General features: G+C 35.7%; 1 pseudogene; it reads right to left on the bottom strand.

The window, feature by feature from the left end:
• Positions 1-5,884: 5,884 nt before the first annotated feature.
• LOC104605325 (putative clathrin assembly protein At1g33340 pseudogene) lies at positions 5,885-6,685 on the bottom strand (annotated as a pseudogene).
• Positions 6,686-16,278: the final 9,593 nt, after the last annotated feature.

Raw genomic sequence — 16,278 nt, 5'->3', positions numbered from 1 at the left:
AATGAACATGAATGCAAGTTAATAACTTATGTTGGATTTAATGAGAGAGAGTTGAATGCATTGAATATCTTAAAATTATCTCTTTTCAACTCATTTAATATCAATAACCAATTACCCTATTTACCCTCATTTTTTATCAATAAATTTAATTATAGAGGGGTAAATTTTGTCCTCAAAATTCCAAAAATATTATTGAGGCCATTTGTGCCTTTTAAAGTAAGTATAGATTTCTCTTAATTTGTTAGCATCAAATAATTGGTAGTTGAAATAGATGTCTTTCCACTTTGTTTCTATTAATGGAAATTTAATATAAGAACTAGACTCATGTGTGCTCAACGGAGCATATCAATGGCCAGAACTCGATCATGGAGCTAATGAGGAGAGAGAGCATGTATATGATAATAGAAATCTAGTATTAGGTACAATTTTTTGGCAAGTTTTTCTCTTTCTCTTTTGTTTTTCTTAATTAGTCATGAAAAGTCACTGCTGTGTCCCTATATTAACATCTGATCTATTAATCCTATGGCTGTAAACGGTCTATGTGTGATCTGAATTCAAAATCGAATTCGATCTAGCTAAGGGTGATCTCAATTCAGTCTATTTATAATTAGAACGAATATAGATCCCACCCCATCTAATCACAATTGGTCCAATTTTAATCATTTTCAATATGTATTTATATATGAAAATTTTTAGGGTAAATTGCTGAAACCTCTCTATGAGTTTGGTAGTTGCAATCATCTCCCTTGGATTTTTTAACACAGTTGCAAGTAGACCCATTTGTTAAAATCCTTTAGCAAGAGGTATGGAAATATCCAAAATACCCATGCAGTTACTATTAATTGAGGCTGGTTTCTATGCTAAAAACAATACAAACTTTATAAACAACAAAAAAAGAGAGCTTAAAATTGCAATTTTACCTTTGAGCGATTGATGTAAAGGCAAATTTGGAAAATAAATCAATTTAAAAAAAACAGTTTGGAAGGTCAAAAGTAACTACATGGGTATTTTGGACATTTTCATGCCTCTTGTTAGAGGGTCTAATTGCAACTGTGTCAAAAAGTTCAGAGGAGGTCATTGCAATTACCATACTTCAGGGGAGGTTTCAGCAACAGTCAAAAACATTGGGGGAAGTTTTAGCAATTTACCCATTGTATCTATTAGTTAAATTGATTTGAATTTGTACTTTTACTAAAGAATCAATATATTCAGGTTTATATAAGTTATTTTCGGGTGATTTACTAAAACACCCTCTATAGTTTGCAACATATTTACTTAATCATCATTCCATTAGATGGAAGTGGAAAATGACTTTTTTTTTTTTAATCTTAATGTCCATTTCTACCAAAAAAAAAAGATCTTAATTTCCATTCAAACAAATTTTATGAAAAGAAACACAAAATAAAAATGTCATCCTTGTCCCTCATAAAACATTGGCAACCATTTTGTTTGGTCAATTTTGTTCATTATTTTAAGAAGTCCTAGGGGTACTTTTGAAAAAATAACCATGGGCACATGCCCTTAAACATTTTCCACTTGGTTTAAATGGTCATGTGATCGTTTCTAGATGGTAACACAAACAGTTCATAACATAAGGTTGGTTAAGTGAATTGATTGCAAACTATAGAGATGTTTTAGTAAAAGACCCCAAAGTTTACTCCAAGTGGAGGGATGACTACCTACAAATTTTATTAATCATTATCAAAAGGAAAATTAAATATAATAGGGGAGGACATAGCCTTGCCTTGCCCCAAGCCCAAAACAAAAAGCTCTCACCTTTCAAAACAAAAGAGGGATATTAATATAATCCTCATGCATGAGCTTTCTAAGATTAGTCGGAAGATTTGAAACAATATCAAATACTACATGGCATCTAGCATTAGTACTGGCATTTGCGAGGAAACCAACATATTTGTTTCCTTCTCTAAGGTGTGAGAAGCCACAAATCTCATGTTGTTAAGGATATGGTTGATTTTTTTTTTCTTTTTAGGAATAGGCCCTGACCAAGGATGAGAGATAGTTCCTTTGATGATTTGAACAAGAACTTCATTATCACTATCCACTTCTATTTCAGCAATTCCATAATTGATGCATAAAAGGAGCCACAAAAAAAAAAGCTTGCAAAGAGGTTGTAACTAGACCTGCTCATGGGTCGAGTTAGGTTTTTTCTCTTTATAAATAGAAAATGAACAAACCTGAGCCCAAGCTCGGCCCAACCATCAGGCCTAGATCTTGAGTCCAAACCCAACCCTACATAAAGCCCGAAGCCCGATCTAGACAAATATCTTATACTATATTAATTATATATTATTAATAAAATATTATATATATTATAATACATATAACACCTTTTTCACTACTAATTTTATTATTATATAATATATTATGTATTATTAATATGTATTATATGCTTTTACTATATATAATATTATCGGGTCGGGCTTATTTGGGAAAACCCGAGCCAAGCCAATGGGTTTAAAATTTTGCCTAACCCCAATTTAGAATGGGTTGAGCCGGGCCAACCCATTAGGCTACTTGACCTATTAACGGGTGTAATTGCAACACCATAGTAATTGTATAAAGTAGAACAAAATTCTCTAGTGGCATTTCTAATATTGCTGTCCCTCCACTTTACTCGGGTTTCCATGACTAGCACCATCAACATTTAATTTAGGGTAAAAAACTTAAACATACTTTGAATTTTCATTAATTGACTTAAATATACCCTGGGTTTTTGAAGAGTGCTTAAACATACATTGTTTCTCTTTTTTACTTCATATCCTTTCAGATTTTCATAAACAACCAAACAAAAAACAAACTCATTGTGTTCAATATTCTATTTTGCCTTAAACCAAAAGAATAAAAACTAGCAATTCCTCCCAAGAGACCAAGCCTGACATTCTGACAAAGGATACTTAAACATGACAATATAGGATTCAGTTAAGATTAACTGTCTTTTGTTCCACAAATCACACTTACTTCAATCTATTTGATTCGATTAGATTGAAAACATGGCTTCATCAAATCTGATATAGCACCACCTGTACCGTTCATTCCGATTGACACACCAAATTTGGCTTTTCGTCTAATTGACTAAACATTAGGGCCCATAGGTGGATGGTCCTGTGCTGCTCTCTCAGACAAAGATCATACATATTAATTCACCAGGTTAACTTGTTCATAGTATTTTCAACACCAGGTGAAATGTAATAACGAGAGAGGAAAAAGAATCTACAGGTAATTGATTTGAGTAAACAAAGTATTATGATACTTTTCTCTAATATGAAACTACAATTTCAGATTTTCAAAACAAGTCTCACTGAGTATAGGAGTGCAAAATCGGATTTTAAAATTTTTTATGACTTTACATGTGATTTTAGGGTATGTTTAAAACCTGTGGTCCTGTGGAGCCAGACCACAAGGTATCTTTAAGTCTATTTTAAAATTATAGGGTATGTTTAAATCAATTTCTAAAAACTTAAGGTATATTTAAGTATTTTATCCTTTAATTTAAATTCAAAATGTGAAGGAAATTTCCATGAGACCTATCTAATTTTCTTTCTCCTCATGCTTTTAATTATGATATTAAGCACTTAAGCACGAGTTTGTTTGGATTTTAATTTTTAGGCATTTTTTAGATAACACTTTAACTCCATATGCTATTTTTTCATTATATTTATAAGAGCTTGAGATGACACGCCCACACCATTAAACTTCTATTACATCTCCTAAATTATCCACAAAATAATGGTCGGAGGTATGCTAATCAAGTAATGCACCATATATATAGTTTAATTATTTAATGCCCAATACTTTGATTGTAATGATATGAATCTAATGAGTTAGATTAAGCTCATATCCAAATATTTATATTGTAGAATCAAATTCGGATCTGATCATGTCCCATTTGATCCGGTCCATTTGCAGTCAAAATTAATCCGACTGTTCCAATACCATAAAGTAAAAAATAAATACATAAAAAAATGCAGGAAAAGACAGTAATGAAAGATCACTATTAGCCATGAGTCCCACCTTGTCCTTGTGGAAGGATCAGGGTGTTTATTCTGACCTCTTGTCCAGGGGGTGCAGAGCCAAACTGCGTAATCCCACGAGAGTACTGTACGTTTTGACTTCTGATTATACCGTTCCATGAGAGGCCCTAATGGGTTCACTCAGGTGCAGAGCCAATTATCTAATACTTCAGAAATATTTATTCTCTTAAGTGCATTTACCTATATTCTTTTATTTTTTAGGTAAATAAGGCAATGACCATTTTAACCATAAAAATCTATTATTAAAACAGACATTTTTGTCCTATTCAAGTATTGGCAACCTTCCCCCTAGGTGGAAAAGTTATTTATCCACCTAGGAGATGGGTAAGTAATACCTAGGTGATGAAAGATAATTTGGCTTGACCTAGCAAGAAGGGGACACATGGGCGCGATCTGATTAAAGGATGACAACTCAGCCTAGTAAGCCTAATTCGCAGTATTTGGAGCTCGGGTATTCAGCCACTTCGGCCCGAAACCCACATTGGTGTAGAGTTACCTCGATATCCAATCCAATTCGAGACTAAAGAATCGAAGTACCAGATCGGAGCTAATGACCCGAATCGCCACGTAACTGACTCCAGAGGTCTCTCCAACAGATCATTGGTTTCCTCTTTGATGTATTTAACTCAATGGCTCATCTCTCTTAATTTGTTTTTGGTTGAGGACTTAAATTCCAAATTTTTGAGGGAGAGTATAGTCTATTTATCCCTTAGAAAAATGAGATCAAATCAGCCCGCCACAAGAGGATGCCCCACAACTTAGGTACTATTATCGGAAGATGTTTCCAATACATTGTATTTTTGGGTGCTCTCGGACATTGTGGGGTGCTGTCTAGTGGGGGAATAGAAAAAGGGTAAAATATCAAAACCTCCCCTGAAGTTTCTAACAATCATAAAAACCTCTCATATAGTTTCATTTTAATAAAAACCTCCCTTAAATTTTTAAATAATTAGACAAAAATTTTCCTTCCGTCAATGACCCAGACGGAAAACATCACCATTTATGAAATTACTCATCTACATTTACGAAATTACCCTTATCACACACCCTAATCCAGGGAAAATTGACACTTATTTGTTTGTATCACACACACCCAAATCCTTTGCGCCTTCTTTCTTTTCTTCGAGTAGCGTTAAAACATCTATCTTTGAACACGGTAACAAGCCAATGTGATCGACAATGCTATTAACATTCCAAACATCACCCTAAAATTTAAATGTTGAACAACATCAATTTCTGAAAACAGTAAATTAACAGCGTATCTGTTAGGATTAGGAGTCTGTTCACTATTATCTTGTTTGTATATATCTTCTTATCCTTTCCTTATCATGAATGGTTCAGATAGGATAGGAAAGATATGTTTGAGTCCCTGTAAACTTAGGAGTTCTAGTTGCCATAAGCTTAGGAGGTTCGTTCATGTGCATATAGACTTGAATTCTCAATGAATAAGAGAGATAGAAAAGGTATAAACCAGAAAAGGCTCTACTTCTACATGGTATCAGAACCAGGTTCATACACACAGAAGCTAATTGATTCAGGTGTTGCATACAGAGGCGTGGTCCTCAACATCATCCCATCCTCCCTGCAGAGCATATCTTCTCCAACTCTCTTCGCCATAGCAGATTGTAGATGGTGAAACCGTCCTCAACAGTGAAATCCTCGCCATTGCAGTAAATAACTTGTCGGTAGTCTTGGAGTTGGGTATCCTCCCGAATCGATCCAGATTCAGAGTATTCAGACGATTTCACAGCTATAATAGGCGGCAAGAGATGGTGGTTGGTTTCGGCCAATGAAACAACATCATAGCTTCCTTGGCCGATGTTTTTTTTCCTCTAATCCATGTCGCTTTCTCCATCTTCGAGATCATGTTTCTCTCTATGTAAGTCTCTTTGCTCTGTTTTCTTCTTTTCTGTAGCAGAAAGCATAGTTTCTGTCGCGCTCCTTTCCTCCTCCATGTCGTCCAGTGGCAACAAACCCTTGGGCAGCGATATCCCCTCCAAGGTCACATACACTTGAAAGCTCTCTTTGACGATGATCAAAGCCGCTCTGGTTAAGCGGTCAGAAGGAGAAGCAATACCCAGAGGTGAGCACTCCAGAATTCGATCAAGAAACACTTGACATATGGGTAATCTACGGAACACCATCTCAATTGACTTCCCCTCATAGAATCGAAATATCGATGCTTGGAACATGATGGGCTCCAACTTTCCAGCTTGGTTGATCATTCACCCCATTCGCTCTACAAGAAAATCCGCATAACTGTGCAGAAAAGAGAGAGACTGGTTGCTGGAATTCCTTGGGAACCATCGCATAGTATTCATCTAGAGATGGCCAGAGAGGTGTGTTGTACGTAGGTCTTGCTCGAAATACCGGTCTCCTCCATGCAGCAGATGATGAATGAGCAGTAAGGTCTTGAGGGCTACATTACGATCTCTGGTCTTGTCGAGCCGGTATAAAATCCTTTCAGCCAGAAAGGGGACGGAGCTAGGAGAGTTGGAAACAAAGAAGAGTATCTCATGCAGATGTTTGTCGTTGATAGGTGTGCTGTCATGGCCTATAGCTCGAACCATGGAAATCTCTATGTCAGAAAACCCAACATGGCTGATGATCAAGGCCTTGCCAATGGATGCCATGATCCTTCACTGATCCAAGGTCATGGCGGCCATGTCAAGGCCCATACAGCCAAAGCCTCTGCACAAGGCAATGTGTCTCAAGGAGAATCAATTGATGCAACCGAGACTGGGTTAAATGGACTGAGTAGTAAGCAGTGGAACATGTTACTCAACCTTTTGAATACACAGAAAGAGGGGAGTCAACAACTAAGTGGTAAGCAAAAATTGTCAGAATGGATAATAGACACAGGGGCCTCTCATCATATGATAGGAAGCCTCGAGTCGATGAGGGACATAGAGAATGTCATTCCGTGCTCTGTCGGGCTAGCAGACGGGAATGCGACAATAGTAGAGAAAGAAAGCACAGTTGCACTGGACGATCATCTGAAACTGACTAGTGTTTTATATGTGCCTAGTTTGAATTGCATTTTACTTTCTGTATCGCAATTGATTGAGGAATCAAATTGTATTGTCCAGTTCTCTAATAAATTCTGTGTGATACAGGACCGCACTACGAGGATGCTGATCAGAGCGGGTGAGCAGCGAGAGGGACTCTATTATTTCCAGAGCATTGCATCAACAAGAGCAATGAAGATTATAGAGAGCAGGACGTGTGATATTTGGCATCAAAGGTTAGGGCATCTTTCTTATAGAATTGTTAAGTTGCTACCTTTTATTAGTACTAAGAATAATAATGATGATAGTATTAAGGGTTGTGATGCATGCTTTCGAGCTAAACAATGTTGAGAATAGTTTGTTTCTAGTAATAATAAAGCATCCGACATTTTTGAGTTAATTCGTTGTGATCTGTGGGGTCCTTATAGAACTGTAGCTTCTTGTGGTGCTCATTATTTCTTGACCATAGTAGACGATTTTTCTAGAGGCGTTTGGATTTTTCTTCTGGTTGATAAGACGGAAGTGGGACGAGTTCTTCGAAAATTTTTTGCTATGGTTCAAAGGCAATTTAACAAACCTGTAAAGGTGATCCGTGCTGATAATGGGACTGAGTTTGTATGCTTGGCTAGTTATTTTGCTGAAAGTGGTATTATTCATCAAACCACTTGTGTCGGGACCTCTCAACAAAATGAGAGGGTTGAACGCAAGCACCGCCACATACTCAATGTTGCCCGAGCTTTGCGCTTTCAAGTCAACTTGCCTATTGATTTTTTGGGGGAATGTGTCCTGACTGCATGTTATTTGATTAATCGGACACCGTCCATTCTGTTGAAGGGAAAGACTCCCTATGAAATGTTATTTGGGCGACCTCCTTCTGATGATAATGTGCGAGTTTTTGGTTGCTTAGCATATGCGCACAATCATGGACATGGAGGGGATAAATTTGTCTGTCGAAGCAGACAGTGTGTTTTTGTTGGGTATCCTTTTGGAAAGAAAGGATGGAGCTTGTATGATTTAGAGTCTGGCATGTTCTTTGCATCAAGAGATGTTACTTTTTTTAGAGCATGAATTCCCGTATGCACACAAGGAAGATGCACAACAGAACAAAGCACAAGGCCAATTTAATTGTGGAATAGATGGGACAGATGAGGTGTTGATACCATCCACTTATTTACCTAGACTAGCAAATGGCGAGATGGAGGCTAACCAGCGAGGTAAACTCGCTGAAGAAAGAGTCCGTGTAGAAGGAGCCCGCGTAGACCCGAATGCAAATGGTGGTGAACTCATGCATTCTTGTGACGCCACCACAGAAAATGCAAGCGAAGACGGACCTGATGTCAGGGGGGGTGGCGATGTTGAGCACCAACAGCACTCTGAATTTCATTTGGGGCGTGGGCATCGACAGAAACATCAGTCCACAAGGTTGAGAGATTATGTGCTTCACACCACACAACGCTTGAGTCCCTCTCTGTGTCCCTTTGCAAGCTCACTCGGTCAATCACATTCTATAGGTAGTCCTTATCCCATAAATAACTATGTGAACTGTAACAATGTTTCTTATCGACATCGTGCTTTCTTGGCAGCTATTACTGCAGGAGTTGAACCTACTTCTTTTGTTGAGGTCGTAAAGAATGAAAAATGGAGGGATGCAATGCAGAAAGAAATATAGGCACTTGAAAATAATTAGACATGGACTGTGGAGCCTTTGCCATTCGGAAAACGAGTCATAGGATGCAAATGGGTGTATCGAATAAAGTATAACGTTGATGGGACAGTGGAAAGATACAAAGCCCGTCTTGTGATTTTTGGGAGAAAGCAAGTTGAGGGAATTGATTATAATGAAACTTTTACCCCAGTTGCAAAAATGGTTACTGTCCGTACCTTGCAGTCGCGGTAGTTAGAAATTGGGAGCTTCATCAAGTGGACTTACATAACGCATTCTTGCATGGTGACCTTCATGAGGAAGTCTACATGCAAATGCCTCCTAGTTTTCAGTCGGACAAACCAGATATGGTGTATCGGTTGCGAAAATCTTTGTATGGCTTGAAACAAGCGCCGAGATGTTGGTTTGCTAAATTAACCGCAGCCTTGAAGACATATGGGTTTCAGCAATCATGTTCAGATTACTCCCTCTTCACCTTTCGTCGAGACAAGGTGCATGTGCTTGTTCTCGTGTATGTGGACGACATTATCGTGTCAGGTAATGATCGTATGGCAATTCAATTCTTCAAGAAATATTTGAGTGACTGCTTCCATATGAAAGACTTGGGGCCATTGAAATATTTTTTGGGCATTGAAGTTGCCCGAAACTCAACAGGAATTTTTCTATCTCAACGTAAGTATGCTTTGGATATTATCTCTGAAGTTGAATTACTTGGTGCAAAACCTGCTCCTTTTCCTCTGGAGCTGAATCACAATCTCGCCTTGACAGATGGGCCTCTCTTATCTGATCCTGAGCGATACAGGCGCTTGGTGGGCACGCTTATTTATCTCTCAACAACTCGTCTAGAGTTGTCTTATTGTTTGCATGTTCTATCCCAATTTATGCAGCAACCGCAAGAAAGACATTGGGAGGCTGCATTGCGAGTGGTGCGCTACTTGAAAGGAAATTCTAGTCAAGGAATTCTCTTGCGTTCAGATTGTGACTTACAGTTATATGCATGGTGTGATTCAGACTGGGCGAGTTGTCCTTTATCCCAACGTTCTCTGTTTGGATGGTTTATTCTGCTTGGGAAATCGCCTATTTCTTGGAAAACTAAGAAGCAACACACTGTGGCTCGTTCTTTAGCGGAAGCAGAGTATCATTCTATGGCCATGACCACATGTGAATTAAAATGGCTGAAGGGATTGTTATTGGCTCTTGGAGTTATACATTCAAACCCAATGCGTTTATATTGTGATAATCAGACAACCTTGCATATTGCAGCAAACCCAGTGTTTCATGAGCGTACGAAACATATTAAAGTTGATTGTCATTTTGTACGTGATGAGATTCAAAATGGTTGACATATCGACTACCGTTCCGCTGGCTGACATCTTTACAAAGGCATTGGGTCGCAAAGAATTTAAGTACTTTCTCTGCAAGTTGGGCATTCACAATCTGCATGGTCCAACTTGAGAGGGGGTGTTAGGATTAGGAGTCTGTTAAGTATTATCTTATTTGTATATATATATCTTCTTATCCTTTCCTTATCATGAATGGTTCAGATAGGATAGAAAATATATGTTTGAGTCCCTGTAAACTTAGGAGTTCTAATTGCCATAAGCTTAGGAAGTTCGTTAAGAGAGTTAGAAAAAGTATAAACCAGAAAAGGCTCTATTATACTCTTTGGCGAAGACAAAAGGGACGATCCCTTGAGGGAGCTCGACCTGTAAAATTGCGATGTGGAGGAACTGGCCTCGTAAGCCAATAGCAATGGAAGCCACAACCAGAAATTCCACCGGCATTGCCATCCAAGGAAGTTGTCGCTTGCAGTAAATGACTAATCCCATCAAGCCTCAGTCAGCTCTCTGTTCAATCTTGTTGTGGCTAGAGAAGATCATTAACCATGGCCCACAAATTAGATGGCTGAGAAGCCCACGATTGAGCGTAGGGGACTGTTAATAAGTTATTAACGCCGGTCATTCGTATCCGGCCGACGCTCAAGCTATAATATAACTGTCTATACAAAAGTTCATATACATTCAAATTCCTTGACTAAACTCACCTAACCAGAACATGGCCATCCCAATGCCCTTATTATTTGCAGCATCGACACATCCCACTTGCATTAACGAAAAAGAATACTCCATAAGCCAACAATGCAACAAGCATAACGACAAATAGTTAGATAATGGAAGCTTTAGGGGAAAAATCAGCTTTTCTTCTCCGAGAAACTACTCGTCGGAAGGAAATGAGGGACCAAATAACACCGAGGAGGCCGAGAATCTTTAAATGATGCCTCAAGGGTAATTTTATAAATATAAATGTTTTCTTAACATATTGTGAAGTCAATGCATCCGTCAATGATAAGAAATGGTCAATGATTTCTTTTTTTAGATAAAAGGGTAAAATATAAAAAACCTATCCTAATCATTCATTTTAACAAAAAACTTTCCATTGTTTTAAAAAACTTGCAGTTACTTCCTTTAGGTCATTGTCCTTATGGAGCTTAATGCATTTTTTGTTTTTGATAGAAAACAAAAGATATGTTGGCTTAATGTATTAATTTTTTGAAAATATTCATTCTAAAATACCAATAAAAGAATTTTTAACTTTTTAAATAAAAAACTCTCCATGTCACATCGAAAAGAGTAAAACCTCTAAAATGTATGTACTTTTTTTTTTTTTTGCTTTATCCCTTATGTAAAAACTAAGAATGTTAAGCTAAAACCTAAATTTTGAATGTTGAATATGGTCATCATTTTACAATTTTGCCTCCATAATTGATTATGAAAATGGATATTTATGTTAATTACAAATAATTAATATTAATTATTATTTTTATAATAAATTAATATAAAAAATAAAATTAATAAAATAATAGTTAAAACAATTCAAATAATAACTAATAATTAAAAATAATCATAATTAAACAAATAATATTAAAATTAATAAAAGCATTAGAATAATTACAATATAAATAAAAATAATAAAATAGCTAAAATAATAACTTAATAACATAATAATTGTAATTAATTAAAAAATAATAAAATAATTAAAACAAGGCCTTACTCTTTAAACTAGACAGTTGAGTGAAGTCTAGAAGAACAAATCTGGCATTTTGAATTATGTTGAAAGATGCTCCAACGACCAGTAATGGAAATTACAGGGAAGGCAGGCGAGATTTTTATATTATACTCAGACAAGAAATGGTCAATGATAAATATATAGAAAATCAATTTGTGGTTTTATTTTTATTTTTTATGTTTAGTTGGTGGAAAAGCGCTTTCAGATAACCTGATTCTTCTCAACTTCTGCACTTCTGTTAGAGACCAAAACCATGGCGGCCTCGGACTTCCACTCTGGCATTTTAATATAGAATGCAACGATGATGCAATAATACAGTGGTTTTCTTTACACATATCGATCCCTAAACCCTAACATCGATACCTGCAGATTCTCAGAAACTCGATCCAACCACATCGACCGCATCAGGATGCTTGGTCTTGATATCGATCAGGTTCGGCTTAAGCTGCGGCAAGGTCGTGTTTCGTTTATCTTGCAGTTGCTGCTTTTCGTGATTCTGGTAGTGGTTTCCGGAAAATTCCTGTGGTCTATCACCGTTTATCTGTTCGGTAGGCGTCCGGAAAATTTCTTCTCTGTGTTAAGATCCAGTACCCGTTTCTTCTTACGTGGTTGTTTCTCCCTGGTTATCAATTCTTTCTGGGCCTTGCTTTCCAATGCTACCTATTTATTAAGCGCCCTTTTTTACGTTGCTCAGTATTTCCTGCGTGTAATTTACTCTGTCATAACCAGTTCTTGGATATATATAATCGCGTCCCTTCTCTTTGCTTTCTTTGCTTATTTCCGCTTACAATCCTAGTCTTGGTCATGAACTCATGATCCACCCCATCAAGGATAACTCAGTCGGTCGGTGTCTTATCTTCAGTGTTAGTTGTTTTGTTTTGAGGCAGTGATGTTCAATCTCATGGCACCTCAACACAGTGGAATTGGGTGATTGTTGTTGTTGTTGTGACCTTCAATCTTTTTCCAGTCATGTCTGGTTTCAACCTTTCTGATCTGGTCTTCGATCGGCAGGAGCTTGAGCCGCTCAGTGCCTTAAAGCTTCTCGTGTTGACAGTGATTTAGTCGACCACTTCAGCTTTCCGATGTTGCCCATGGAGACCAGACTTGCCAGCACGAGATCAGAGATTAGTATCTTTTGATCCATGGAAGAGCTAGATCAATATTTCTCAAGGGATTAAAAGGTTAGGTACGTAGTTCCTGTTTGTGTAATGGGTCTGTTTTTCATTGTTCCAGAGTAAATTTATCTTTTATCTTACAAACAAATGAGATTAGATCAATAGATCGATTCCTCTGTGACTGATCTCAAAGTTGAGGGAAAGTTCTTTTTAGGAACTTTTTACCTTTAGCTTTTTTCCTTATCTCTTATTTTCTAATTTCTATCAAATTAAACCAAACTCAGCCTTCTGCATAAAATTTATATTGCATTAATAATAACTTTGTTTTGAATGTCGTTTGTTTACGAAAAGAATCATAGGTGGTTCAAGTCACACAAGTAACTAATATCGAAGTCAACCATTAGTTCACTTTACTAATAATATATAGTATTTTGACAATTTTTGAAAGAGCTATTTACTAAAACACCCTTTACTAATAATATATAATATTTTGACAATTTTTGAAAGTGCTATTTACTAAAACACCCTTTACTAATAATATATAATATTTTGACAATTTTGAAAGTGCTATTTACTAAAACACCCTTTACTAATAATATATAATATTTTGACAATTTTTGAAAGGACTATTTACTAAAACACTCGATTTGCAACCTAGCTATTTACTTAATTAACCTAACCTTTTGTCGGATGTAAGTAGAAAATGATAGTTTCGACCTTAATGTCTATTCAAACAAATACAATAAAAATGACAATATCATTCTTGTCCCAAGTAAAACATTGGCAAGTGGCAACCATTCTATATGGTTAATTTTGCTATCTAGCTATTAAAAAGTGCTATGGCTTAGGGGTACTTTAGGAATAAACAATTATGGGGCCATGCCCTTAAACATTTTCCATTCAGTTTAAATGCTAAGGTAACCATTTTTAAATAGCAACACAAACACAATAGTTCATAGTATAAAGTTGATTAAGTAAAATGATTGTAAACCATAGAGGATGTTTTAGTAAAATAACAAATTATAGGTTTGGTTTTAATAAATCTGTGAAACTGTAGGGAGTGTTTTAGTAAATCACTCTTTTTAAAATAATTTGTTGATGGCACTCAACATCAAAATACAATCCTAATTCAATTTATCTAAATCTGATAGATAAGATTTTATTTGAGTCCAAATATTAATAAATCAAATTTAGATCCAGCTATATATCAGCCCTATGAAGTCAACCAAATGGATGATTTGGGTCAGGGGTTGTTTCTCATACAATTCTGAAAATTTAGGGACATTGTTTATGTTTGGAGGCGATGAAAATGAAATGCACAGGTGTTGGAAGAGTAATACACCCTAATTATGTTCTGGGTCAAGTAAAATGGCATAGGGCATGTTACTGTCAGCCCAACCTTCAGGCTGGAAGTCCAAGCCCAGCCTGGTCCACATTTTAGGCCAGGCCAACATAATCACAAACCAGGGTTTAATTTCTGTCTAAAAGAAACAAATGTTTTTCGTTTTGAAGTTGTTACAACTTACTTAAAGCCTTGCGTTGTGTTTGATTTGATAGAAAATGAAAGAGAAACAGAAAATTGAGAGAAATTTCTTAAGAAATTCTACAAAAACTTCCCCTCAATTTTCTGTTTCTCTTTTCTTTTCTATCAAAACATAGCCTTACAGATACCAAAGAAAATGAAAAATTAATTAGGAAAAAGGTGAGAAAATAGATTCTTAGAAATATTAATTTTTCCTACGTTTTGTGTACGCACTTGGTTTTCTCTAACAAGAATCTAGCTTGAAATTGCGGTCACGATTTCAGATATATGAACTAGGTCAAAATCTATGACAGAATTGAAGTAGAATAAAAGTACTTAATCTAGGTTTGATGTTCATATATCATAGGCCATATCCTATTATTGTCTCACAAATCCAATCAATTATATTGAAGTTAATTAACAATCTAATTCTTATTCTATTTGTACTAATTAATTAGATTCATATTCTCTGGAGGATGGCAATTCATGATTTTAAACCAAATTGGCCACAAATCCATGGGTATAAGGAAATCTTAAGTGAGATTATGAATACATTTAAGCATTAAAGGGTAGAAGTGGTAATGATGGGTTTAAATTGGACCTATAAAAGGTTTATGACAAAATTGAGAAGACTACAAGAAAGGCTAGTTTTGTAGTACTGTTCAGGAGTAGCTACGCTACACAGCTCGGCCACACACTATACTTACTCATCACTTCTTTGCTGCTAAAAGAAAGGGAAGCGAAATTAAGGTCATGTTTGGTTTAATTTTCAATTTTTTTTCATTTTTATCTAAGATGAAATTTTAAAATGGAAAAGAATTGGTAAAAATAGGCAGAATGAGAAAATATTGCTATGAATCGAACATTTTTTCCTAAAAATAAATTCTTTTCATACTGACAAATGTCCTATGTTGCTCATTTTCATTCTTAAAAAAAAAAGAAAAGAAAAAATCGTGTCGGTATTCACAAACCGCCAGTCTAGGTCTCCAACAGTCAATGTTTACCACTTGACATAGATGTTTTGTAAAAGTACTTTCGCAAAAGTGCTTTAATAAAAGTGCTTTTATAAAACTACTTTCCTAAAAGTGCTTTTGTAAAAATACTTCCGTAAAAGTGCTTTTATAAAAGTACTTTCCTAAAGGTGCTTTTGTAAAAGTACTTCCGTAAAAGTGCTTTCATAAAAGTGCTTTTGTAAAAGTACTTTCATAAAAGTCCTTTTGTAAAAGTACTTTCGTAAAAGTCCTTTTATAAAAGTGTTTTCATAAAAGTACTTCCATAAAAGTGCTTTTATAAAATTTTCATAAAAGTGATTTTATAAAAGTACTCCATAAAATTGCTTTTATAAAAGTACTTTCATAAAAGTCTTCTATAAAAGTGCTTTATAAAACTGATTTCGTAAAAGTACTTTCATAAAAGTGCTTTTATAAAAGCACTTTCATAAAGTACTTCCAAAAAAGTGCTTTTATATAAGTATTTTTGTAAAAGTACATCCAAAAAAGTACTTTCATAAAAGTGCTTTCGTAAAAATGGGTTCATAAAGTGCTTTCATGTAGAAGTACTTTTATAAAAGTGTTTTTGTAAAAGTGCTTTCGCAAAAGTAAACATTTATGGCAACAGTTTTGTAGGCAAAGTTTTCTCAAAGAATGAAATGAGCAAAATGGGGCATGATTATTTTTCATGTCACAAGCTATTCAATTTTTGTGCTATGAAGATGATTTTTCATTCTAAAAAGAATGTGGCCCTTGGCAAGAATTTTGTAACCAAATACTCCAATGTTATTCATTTTTGCCCATTGGCCTATATCAGAGAACCAAACATGGCCTAAGATGATCAATAGCAGAATTTGTTGTTT

This window comes from Nelumbo nucifera, chromosome 1 (assembly GCF_055504915.1).
Source record: "Nelumbo nucifera cultivar China Antique chromosome 1, China Antique-T2T, whole genome shotgun sequence".
Lineage (NCBI taxonomy): Eukaryota > Viridiplantae > Streptophyta > Magnoliopsida > Proteales > Nelumbonaceae > Nelumbo > Nelumbo nucifera.
This window is presented reverse-complemented; position numbering and strand designations above follow the sequence as displayed.